Below are 11,643 nucleotides of genomic sequence, written 5' to 3' on the forward strand. Positions count from 1 at the left end.
CCGGCAGGGGACTTAGACCTGAACGGAATCTGTTGACCCCAAATTGTGCTTTTCCCACGAAGTAGAAAAGGGAGACATTAGTACAAGTTCGGAACTAAAATATAGTAGAGAAGCAACATAACCTCTGAAATAACACAGCGATTCAGTTTCAAAGCATTCCTAGTGCCCAGCTCTCCTAACTCCCGGCCAGTGTTCCTTGACATATAGACTTTCTGTTTCCGCTCGTGTGTGTGTCTGTTTGGAAGCCTCTGACTCACCTCTATGCTCCAGTAGCACCCTGTGCAGCCTTGCAGTGTATCCCTTATTGCATGGCACGGAAGATACTAGTTTGGATTTCTTCTGCAATTCAGATCATAGCTATATCCATTTACTGGCACAGTGGCTAGCGCATCATAGATAGACCCAAACATTTACTAAGCAGAATTAATACAGGACCTTAATTGAATGAAATGGCACCCTGCGCCGCTTTTTTTTCAATCAAGCTGTCAGATTTTATGCAGCCGGACATCCTTAAAAACCTCACTAATTCAGTGATTACCAATTTATTGGTCACAGATTCCCAGGTATCTCAGAAATCACTGGAAGGGTCTCTGTAAGTCCATGGGGTCTCCAGGCATCATCTAGAACCAGTCATATCTCGCACATACAAATATTGCTATTTTTAAAATGTATGTAGATGAGTTGTAATTTAGGAGTTTTACAGAGTCAACAGGTACTAAAAGTAATACTGTGATCATATTGGAAGTTCATAAAAGCATTTTAAATTTTTTATTAAAATTTTAGTTTAAGTTAGGAAACTGCTTCATTAGTTGATATCTAGGTCTGAGCTGTCAAGTGTGGTAGCCTCATGTGACTGTTTAGAGTTAGAATGAAATTAATTAAAAATTCATTTTTTCAGTTTCTCTAAGTACATTTTAAGTAATCACACGTGGCTAATGGCTAAATGACTGAAAAGTACAGATATAGAATATTTCCATCCTTGGAGAAATAGATACTGCTGATGTTGACACTTAAGATGAATAAAAAGTAACTTAACCATAAAATGTAACCTTAGCAGAGGTAACTCATCTAATTTATAGCATAACAGAGATAAGTGAAATTGGGGATGGTTAAGCAGTTTCTACCCTTGTTCAGTGAACAAACACATCATCTCTTCATGAAGAAATAAATGAAATTTAATGTTTTTCCCTGGGTATTGCCTGGATTGTAAAATGCTTCTCCCACCTCCTTACCCCAGCCTTCTTCCTTGTAGGTTAGAGTTACTTGTTATTGGTAAGTAGCCACTATGGAAACTAAGGACCGGAAGAAACACTGAAAGAAAAACAATGCACCCAAAGCTGCAAAGAAAAAGAAGCGGCATCTGCAGGATCTCCAGCTAGGAGACAAAGATTCCTGGAAGAGAAATCCCAAAGCTTTTGCAGTTCAGTCTGCTGTGCGGATGGCTCGATCTTTTCACAGGTATGTTTAGCTACAGTCTGATGCTTCTTCCATTGATTCTTTTTAAATAGTAGGAGCCTCTCACAGGTGACATTTGGATTCACAAGTCTAGTCCAGCTCCAAAGGACATGGAGATGCATGCTGTGTGACTTTTTACCAAAACATGAGAAGTTTGCCATAGAAGCTGCCTTGCCTCCAGCATCTGCACTTGATGTTTCTTGCCCAAGATACAAGAATTTATTGAATTTGTTTGTTCCTAAACTTTAAACTGTTTCTATGGTGATAGGTTTGCTTTTCCCCCCCCAGATATGTTTTACAAAGTTGTAATATAAAATACAAAAGTTACAATACTTATTACTAACATAGCTTTATTTAGTGAGTCCTTGTGATATTCTTAGCAGTGGACTTTAAACATTATTCAACTAAATGCTTCCAGAAGCCTTACTAGAGTAAGAAGCATTCTTGCCGTCTTTTTATGGAGAAGAGAACTGAGGTCAAGAAAAGCCAAGTGACCTCCAATCATATAACCAGTAAGTAGGAGAGCCAAATTTAACTCCAGAGCCTCTGCTCTTATCTGTTCTGATGCACTGCCTCGGTATTTATCTTTTGGTTTTTAAAAAACTATGAAACAGATTTAAGGAGTGTTTAATTTTCAGCTCTCTATACTATTGAAGTCATCTTGTTACATCTTTATCCAACAGCAATTATTTTTAGGGGCGTCAGAAGTTAATAATTGACAAGTTACTTATATTTATATATTGTCTGGTGTACTCTATAAAATATACTAAATTACTCATATGTATAAGTGTACTAAAAATTTATCTACTTATAAGGTTGATACCTTTTACTCTATTTTGAAAGTGGTTTACTTTTTCCTTTCCTTTTTTTTTTTTTTTTAAATGAATAGGACTCTGGATTTGAAGACAAAAAAGCATCATATTCCAGTGGTTGATTGAACTCCACTAGAGCCCCCACCAATAGTGGCAGTGGTGATGGGGCTTCCAAAGTTGGAAAGAGCACTTTGATATAATGCCTCATTTGGAACTTCACCCGGCAGAAGGTGACCGAGATCAGAGGCCCTGTGACGATCGTGTCAGGTAGGAGATGCCGCCACAGACACAGAGTTGGTGTGGCTGTCGTCATCTGAGGGACATGCGTGTGTTTGTTTTTTTCTTGAGTGGAACATGTTAAATTTTGTCATATCGTGTTATGTCTCTTATACTTTTACTAAGTTAGCTATAACTTCAGAAAAGGGTACGTTCCCAGAGATAAGAATGTGATGTATATCTTATCCTGACTGCTCTATGGCTTTGCCAAGCATGTTCCTTGGAAGGGCCTAGCAGGCCTGGTCATTGTGAACACATTATTTAACATGTATGTATTTAACACATAGCACGTACCTCGTATGTGCCAGGTGCACATGCTTGCCCTTATGAAGCCACATCCTGGTGGAAGTGCATGTTTTCTCTTTTTCATATGAGAATTTGTCAGCTTTGGGAGATGGTGACCTTTCCAAGTTTGAGGAAAGATGAAACAAACTTCCAGTGGTGGAATGGCAATGTACAATCTGAAATCTCTTATTATTGCAATAATATAGTTGGATTGAGTCTTTTCTTTATCTTTGGAGCATCCATATTTTCTTTTCCTTTTTTTGAGACAGAGTCTTACTCTGTGGCACAGGCTGGAATGCAGTGGTGTGATTACAGCTCACTGCAGCCTGAAGCACCCAGGCTCAAGCAATCCTCCTACCTTAGCCTCCTGAGTAGTGTATGCCACCATGCCTGGCTAATTTTTCTTTTTTTTCCTTTCTTTTTTGGTTTTGTAGAGATGGGGTTTCCCCACGTGGCCCAAGCTGGTCTCAAAACTCCTGGGCTCAAGGGATCCACCTGCCTTGGCCTCCCAAGGTGCTGAGACTACAGGTGTGAGTCACTGTGCCCAGCCTATATTTTCTTGACCAGTTTCCTATTACCTTAATTTAGAAATGATTATCGTTATGAATATTCTGTTGCATTATGTTTGAGGATGTTTTTAGCGATAGTGGGAATATGGGAAGTTTTGATAGAGGTGAAGACATGGTCCTGCAGCTGAACAGCTGGATCATGGTTATCATGGAGCCTGTCGAGCCAGAATTTTTCCTTTTTGAGCACTTTTATTCATCTGGGTAGACTTTTGATATTATTTAAATTTAGAACACAGCAAGAAAAACAGGATAGAATTTATTTTATTTTACCAGTAAATATGAACTTCTGGTACACTCCTGTAAACGTATATGGTGTTTTATTGGATGCAGTTAAAAAATGAAAGTTAGAGTTGATGCTCAGAGTTTTTTCAGGGTCTTTTTAAAGTAAAAATTTCATCTTTTCACTTATAGGTAAAAAGCGCAGACTCACCATTATTGAATGTGGGTGTGATATTAACATGATGGTTGATCTGGCTAAAGTAGCAGATCTGGTTAGTCAGCAGGGGCAGCCTGGGGTGCTGATGGAGACTTACAGCGTTGTGATAGGTTATTTACCCTGTGATGAAGGGAAGAGAGTTTTATGATTATTAAAGGAATCATGGTCATCATCAGGGATACAGTAGATGTGACTGAATTGATGATGATAATAATAGTAATAAATGTTATTATATTAATAATACAAATGGAACGTGCACAGTGAAATGTATTCCAAAATCTAAAAGCAAATGACAGGATGGAGAAAACCTTTAATGAACACAGCTAATAAGAACTCATTAACATGCATACGTATATACGTACAAATATATCATAGTAAGTACCATTTCTTCTTGGACCCTTTCTGGCACTGTGCTAACTGCTTTCTACAAACTTAGCTTACATAAACCCTTGATACACCCTTGAGATGAGTAGGTATTATCTGTAGTTTACATAAGATGAAATAGAGTCTCCCAGCAGTTAAGTAACTTGTGTGAAGATGGGACCCTTGTTCCTAATGGTTCTAGAACCTTCATCCTTAATGATAATAAGTAAGTACATGCATTGCCTGAAGAAGCGGTCAGAGTTTATTAATAGAAAATGTAGACAGTACTCAGTGTGTGGAAAATGTACACGCTCTTACATTTATGTAAATGATAATGTTCACTATTCCTGATATTCTATTAACTATCTTTTAAATTAACAAAAATAAAATACAAATTAGCAAAAAAAAAAAAAAAAAAAAAAAAAGTCCAGACGCAGTGGCTCACGCCTGTAATCCCAGCACTTTAGGAGGCTGAGGTGGGCCGATCACCAGAGGTTGGGAGTTTGAGACGAGCCTGACCAGCATGCAGAAACCCCGTCTCTCATAAAAATACAAAATTAGCCGGGTGAGGTGGTGCATGCCTGTAATCTCAGCTACATAGGAGGTTGAGGCAGGAGAATTGCTTCAACCCGGGAGGCGGAGGTTGTGGTAAGTCGAGATTCTGCCATTGCACTCCAGCCTGGGCAACAAGAGGGAAATTCCATCAAAAAAAAAAAAAAAAAAAAAAAGCAAAAAAATAAGCCATATTGATTAGGAAGTGTAGGGTGACAGATACCTTGGCTTTTTCATTTTTATTTAGTTTTTTCTAGAGCTACATATTTTATACTTCGGCCCAGGAAGACTCCTAAAATATAAAGTAAAAAGTAATACAGATTTTAAAGTTGTGCCATTATAATGTCAGAAAACTAAATAACATTCAAATTTTGAACATGTAACGCTACTATTAGTAAAAATAAGTGTAATTAATGTAAAGTTGTGTAAAGATTACTAAATCTTGTATACTTGAAATGATTGACTAGTTCATGGAAGTCATTTGTTTCTCTTTTATTTAAAATATAGCAAGTTTCTGATTTTAAAGACATACATATTAAGAGATGCCTTTACATTTTTTAATTTTTATTATTATGGATACATAATAGTTGTACCTATTTATGGGGTACGTGTAGTATTTTGATAGAAGCATACAATGTGTGATGATCAAATCAGGGTAATTCAGATACCTGTCACTTCAAACATTTATCATTTCTTTGTGTTGGGAACATTTTAATTTATTCTTTTAGTTCTGAATTATATAATAAATTATAGTCACCCTAGTGTGCTGTTGGGCACTATAATTTATTCTAACTGTATTTTTATACCTGTTAACCTTTCCCTCTTTGTCCCTCCCTCCCTGCTCCCCTTCCCAGCCTCTTAACCATCATTGAGAGAGATGCCTATGTAAATCTTTTTCAGATTTTCAAAAGGAGCACGCACATTTGGTAAAGCACTCTAACTAATGCAGGGTACACACAGTGTGCGTTTTCTCTTTCCTTGCTCTAACTGCTGGTGTCTCAGGTCCATGCAGAGCAGTATCCTTCTAGATACATATAAACACACATGCCACCCTTTAAAAACACAAATGGTACCTTATTTTACACACACTTCTATGCTTTGCTTTTTTCGTGTAACATATCTTGGAGGCATATAATCAGTAAGTACTGTAGGTCTGCCTCCTTTTTTTTTTTAAGATAATATTCCATTCTATGGATGCACCATAATTTATTTAGCCTAGCTTATGTTGATTGCTCTGCTCTGGGTTGTCAAAGCCTCCTGAGTATGGCAGAGACACACACAGTACGTGGATTTGGGTGTGTACGTGTGTATGTGGATTAGGGGAGTAACACTGGCTTAGATGACAAAGATTGGCAGCTGAGGGACTGTTTGGTCCCTGTTCTTCCTGACCTTAAAATCAGCTGCTTGCCCCTTGGCACTCTGTGGCATCAGATGTGGTGTGAGGATTTTCCACCTGTTCTTTGAGCTGGTCCAGTGTTGCTGGAGAGCTCTGCTTGCTGCCTCGGTCTGCAGTGGCAGCTGTGCTTTCCTACAAATCCAACTTCATATATTCTGTGGTTTCGGGTTTTGAATGTTTCCTAGTTTAATCAAAGATGGGCATTTCTGTTTCCATTTTGTGTTATTTTTAGTTATCCATGGAAGGATAAAAACAGAACTATCTTTAGTATTAAAGCTACAAGTTTCTAGGAATCAATTCTGAAATTTGCATCTTTGAAGTATCTTAATTTTAAAAATTGGTCTTATCTGCTTTTATTTTCTTATAGACTATGATTCATCATAATCTTACTGTTTTTTGACTTATTTCTAAACTGGTAGCTATTAAAAAAATTTCTGAACAATTGAGTTATACAAATTAACGTACAAGATAGAGGTGTACATTGCATACTTCCCAGCAAAAAACAGATTTTTTTTTTCATGAGGAGATTGAAAGAAGAGGTTGGTTTTCTGTACATATTAAATATATTTCATTGATTATCACTTTCTTCACATTCTTTGCATGTCAGAGACCTGTTATTTGACTTAAAAGTACATGATGGAAAACTTCATTTCTTTAAATTAGGATTTCTTAGGTAAGGGCCAGGTTAGACCCAGCCTTTTCTGAGTTACTTCTCACGCATTAGAATTCTTAAAATGAAAGTTTATAGCCTAGTGGGCATTGTCTTATGGTTGCCTTTTAGAGCAAGTCAGAGGGTGGTGGTTTCTCTAGGTGATGCCTGTGTAGTCATTTGATTTAGTCTGCAGTGGGACTTTTCTGTCAAGGGCCAGATAATAAATATTTTCAGCTTTGTGGATCATATCTTTTACAGCTACTTAGCTCTGCAGTTGTAGTGCACAGGCAGCCATAGACAATATGTAAATGAATTAATGTGGCTGTGTTCCAATAAAACTTTAGTTACAAACACAGGTGATGGGTGGATTTGGCACGTGGGCCAGTTGCCAACCGCTAGTGTAGGTGGTCTGTTTTGGTAGTTTCTTTGAGAAATGATGTGATCTGTTTGTAGGTACTGATACTTATAGATGCCAGCTTTGGGTCTGAAATGGAAACCTTTGAGTTTCTAAACATCTGTCAAGTACATGGCTTTCCTAAAAGTATGGGAGTTCTCACCCACCTCGACTCCTTCAAGCATAATAAGCAACTGAAGAAGACAAGCGATTAAAACACACGTTCTGGACAGAAGTTTTCCCGGTAGGAAGAGAAATAATTGTTAGATACTGATAGTATAATCCTTTTAAGACAGACTGAAGAGGCAGGCACAGTGGCTCCTCCCTGTAATCCCAGCACTTTGGGAAGCAGAGTCGGGCTGATCACTTGAGGCCAGGAGTTTAGAGCTCAGGGCAATATGGCCAAACCCCATCTCTACTAAAAATGCAAAAATTAGTCAGGTGTGGTGGTGCATGCCTGTAATCCCAGCTACTCTGGAGGCTGAGATGTGAGAATTACTCGAACCTGGGAGGCAGAGGGTGCAATGAGCTGAGATTGTGCCACTGCACTGCAGCTTGGGTGACAGAGTGAGACTCTATCTCAAAAAACAAACAAACAAACAAACAAACAAAAAACTGAAGAGACATTACTTAATGTCTCTCTAGGATTTGCCTCCTGAATTCCCTTTGTGTATATTTTCGCAGTCCCTGACCTCCTGAATCCCCATTGTGTATGTGTTCCCAGTCTCTGGAAGGTTTCCCCCAGGAGAGCACTTATTCTGGGCCTCTTGGTGTATCTCATTTGTCCCTGTACCTGCTGCACCAGGCAGTGTTTGGCTGTTTTGGGGTTAGTACTTAATAGAGTACATCAGAAGTTTCTCCCAGTTACAGGACCAGGCACTGCCCCTTCCTTTCCATACTGCTCTGGTCCATCGGCCACAGAACCGTGTCTGTGCCCAGAGGCCTCACCTCCCTCTCCTCACCATACTTAGATGGATGCCCCTGCTTGGCTGCAGAGCAGTCTGCCTCTGTGGGGCTCTCATAAGTCCTGAAAGAAGCCAGCAAGGCTCTGGAAGCCTCAAGACAGTGGTTTTGCTGGAAGTCTCCCTTCTTAGGATTGGTTCTTGTTTAGAGCTTTTATTTTGTTGCAGTTTTGACAAGAACTTAATTGAAATTTAATTTTTAATTTTCCTTTAATGTTTAGGGTGCCAAACTGTTCTACCTTTCTGGAATGATGCATGGAGAATAACAAAACCAAGAAATCCACAATCTAGGCCATTTTATTACAGTTATGAAGTTTAGGCCTTTCACATGGCAAACTTCTAACCCTTATATCCTGGCAGACAGGTAAAAAGTGATTGTAAACTTTTTCTTCCTGGGCCATATATTTCAAAGCTAAAAAGGCTAGAAAAAGAACAGTGATAGGATTTATTTTGTGCCTATTTGAATAGTGGGAGTAGAAGTATAGTTGATGGAAAATGTCTACTTATATCATTGCTTAAAGATGCTGTGCCTTTGGAAGTAAATTAATTATGAGATGTTTAGGAGAATGGGAAGACTTGGAAACATTTAAGGCTACAGGATGTGGCCCCATCCTACGTTCATCCTCAGTTTTCAGTGATGCTGCCTTCATGTCCGGGTGCTTGAGTCCTTCATGTGTGCCTTCAGTTTCCTTCCTTTGTTCTCTTCTTTGTGCTGTGGTTTTCTCAGCCTGGAATACCCTTTTTCCACCTGCCAGAATCCAAGCCACAGTAAAAATCCCAGAGCACAGACTTACCCTCTTCCAGAAACGGATTATTTGAATATGTTCTTCACTCTTTGTTGACCCCAGGTGGACGTCATCTCCCTGTCTGGTGTCTTAAGAAATGAATGTCACTTTCAGCCTAGAGACACAGTTGTGTGCCTGTCCCTTTTCCTCTGCTGGATGGGGAATGGTGCTTCCTTGTTTCTGCATTTTCTAGTATTCTGAATGACGTGCTTAGTGGACAAGAGTGTGATGACTCATTGACACATGAAAGGAGGTATAGGAACTTTTGGCATTCATTTCTGCTGTATGATTGAGTTTATTTTTCTAGGATGGAAGGTTTGACAAACCCAGAGGATATCCGAACAAGCATGAAATGTGACTGGCATGTGTCACTTTATGGTTATTTAAGAGGAGCACACTTGAAAAGTAAAAGCCAAATTCACATGGCAGGTATTCTCTTGTTGTAGAACGTACTAGAATTACACATAGGATTCTTGGGATGACTTCATTTCTCAGGAAAACTGAAAAACGACCCAACAAGGGAAGATGGCCTTGCTGGAGGTTTTAAAAGTAACCCAGCTATGAGTAGGCCTGCAAAGGTGTTACCGAATCCCCTCTTCTCTGACCTCTTGTCTTGTAGCTAGAGGGCCACTGTTGCAGTGTGGCACGATGCCCTTCTTTAGGGTCATGGTTTAAACCCTTGGACTGTGTATCGTTTTTATCCCCCAAGTCACCAGTAGATACTCACTGACTTCTTGTCAGCTGAAGCTGGCTTTTTGGGTCCTGTCTTCCAGGGATAGGAGATTTTGCCATGAGTGACATCAGTTTCCTCCCAGACCCTTGCGCTCTTCCTGAACAACGAAAGAAGTGCTGTTTAAATGAGAAGGAGCAGCTGGTTTATGCGCCTCTTTCTGGAGTTGGGCGTGTGCTGTATGACAAAGGCGCTGTCTATGTTGACTTGAAAACCGTTGACCACGGTTTTCAGGCATCGGTGAGACGGGGGTCATTGCTCTGAACTCTCATTATTCTTTCCGAATGTATTTTTTAACTAAAAATGTAATATACTCAATTTTTATTTATTGAAGATTTTTCTCTTATAATAAAGGCTCAAATGCATATTGTAAATATGTAGAATAAAAAGAATACCTTGTTTTCATTGTACCAAGCAGAAGAGTCCTGTCCTCCATGGCTCCTTGATCCGTGGCCCCGGCGCGGGCCCTGCTGCCAGTGTGGCACCTGCGTGGCTTATCTCCGTTTCTACAAAACCAGTGTGCTCGCCAGCTCGCGTTGGTTTTTTCTTTTTCTTTTTCTCATTCACAATGGTCTCCTCATTCTTTATTTTGAAGTGGATCTCCAATATTTATTTCTTAGTTCTGAAATGGAATTTTATTGGGTTAAAATCAGGGTTATTTTAAAATGTTAGAAAAGCTAGCATTGTTGTAGGATTGGAACTGGAATTTTTCTAGCTAGGTGTTTAGGTTATCAGGTTATATTCTCTCTGAACTTTGGAAAAGTTTAATGGAGATGGGGATCCATTTCAAGGTTTATTGTAAGGATTTTCTTCTCTGGTTTTTGTGGCATTAAGAAAGGTTTTCAGGAAATGTGTAATTTTGAGAATGATAATTTTGAGAACTGAGTGAAACCAGTGTCTCTCCAGGATCTTTGTGCTTTCCTCATGTGCCCTTTCTTGGTGGTCTTGACAGGACGAGGTGGAGCCCACCCATGAGCTGGTCCAGAGTCTCATCTCCACCATCTCCACCATTGATGCCAAGGTGGCTTCAAGTCGGGTGACGCTGTTTTCTGATTCCAAGCCACTTGGGTCAGAGGCTATAGATAATCAAGGGTGAGTCTGCTTTTTTTCTATTTTTAATGAAAAGATATATTACAGAAGATCATATCACCCATAATTCTGCTATCATAACACATTTTGGTGGGATTCACTCTATGTTGTTTTGTTTTTCTTTGTGTGTGCATGTGTCTCTGAGGGCTCTTCACTTACCTGACATTATGAGGGGATCTTTTCTTGAAATAAAATACTGGATGCGTTTTTCAACAGACCCCAAATATTCCTCAAATACCACGCCATCTTCCATAGGTTGCTTTTTTGTTTTTTAAGAGATCTGACGCCACTTGGCTTTCGTTTCATGGCCAAAACACTAGAGCAGAGTTAAGGAGTTTGTGGCTGTCCAGAAGCCACATGCCTTGTCTCTGAAAGTTTTATTTAGATTATGTTGTATTATCTCCCATGGGTAGGTTTCCACTGATGTATAGCTTATATGAATTATTTTTCAGCCTGGCTTAGAAATTTGTATACCTTTATACATAGTGGGTGTTTGTAAAACATTGGTTTTTTTGTATCGATTTATGATGCCCAGTAAAATTTATCTAAAAGTTTTGAGATAATCTAGTATGTAATTTGTTACAATGTGCATAAACTACCTACCTCAGTGCTTGACATAAAGAGTATTATTGGCTGTTTTCATTTTGCGTATCTTTCTAGTCATCCTTGTCTATAAGAATACTCTCTTCTAATATAGTTACAGTTAAAATACATAATTTTATTTCTATATTATGAACATTTTGTTTTCTATACCGTCTTTATGTAGTTGTCATTTTGTTGTTACTGGTGTTTTTTTGTTATTGTGGTTTTTTTTGTTTTTGTTTTGGGATAAGGTCTCACTTGGTCTCCCAGGCTGGAGTGCAGTGGTGTGATCTTGGCTCACTGCA

The 11,643-nt window shown here is 39.0% G+C and overlaps 1 long non-coding RNA gene across 1 annotated transcript; it reads left to right on the forward strand.

Moving 5' to 3' along the window:
• The first annotated feature begins 2,540 nt into the window (after positions 1–2,540).
• LOC105495975 (uncharacterized) lies at positions 2,541–9,868 on the forward strand. Its single transcript, XR_011607875.1, has 4 exons — positions 2,541–3,888; positions 8,374–8,516; positions 9,245–9,366; positions 9,711–9,868. It is a non-coding gene; the product is annotated as an uncharacterized lncRNA (long non-coding RNA).
• The last annotated feature ends 1,775 nt before the right edge of the window (positions 9,869–11,643 follow it).

Source organism: Macaca nemestrina, chromosome 9 (genome assembly GCF_043159975.1).
Source record: "Macaca nemestrina isolate mMacNem1 chromosome 9, mMacNem.hap1, whole genome shotgun sequence".
In the NCBI taxonomy this organism is placed as follows: Eukaryota; Metazoa; Chordata; class Mammalia; order Primates; family Cercopithecidae; genus Macaca; species Macaca nemestrina.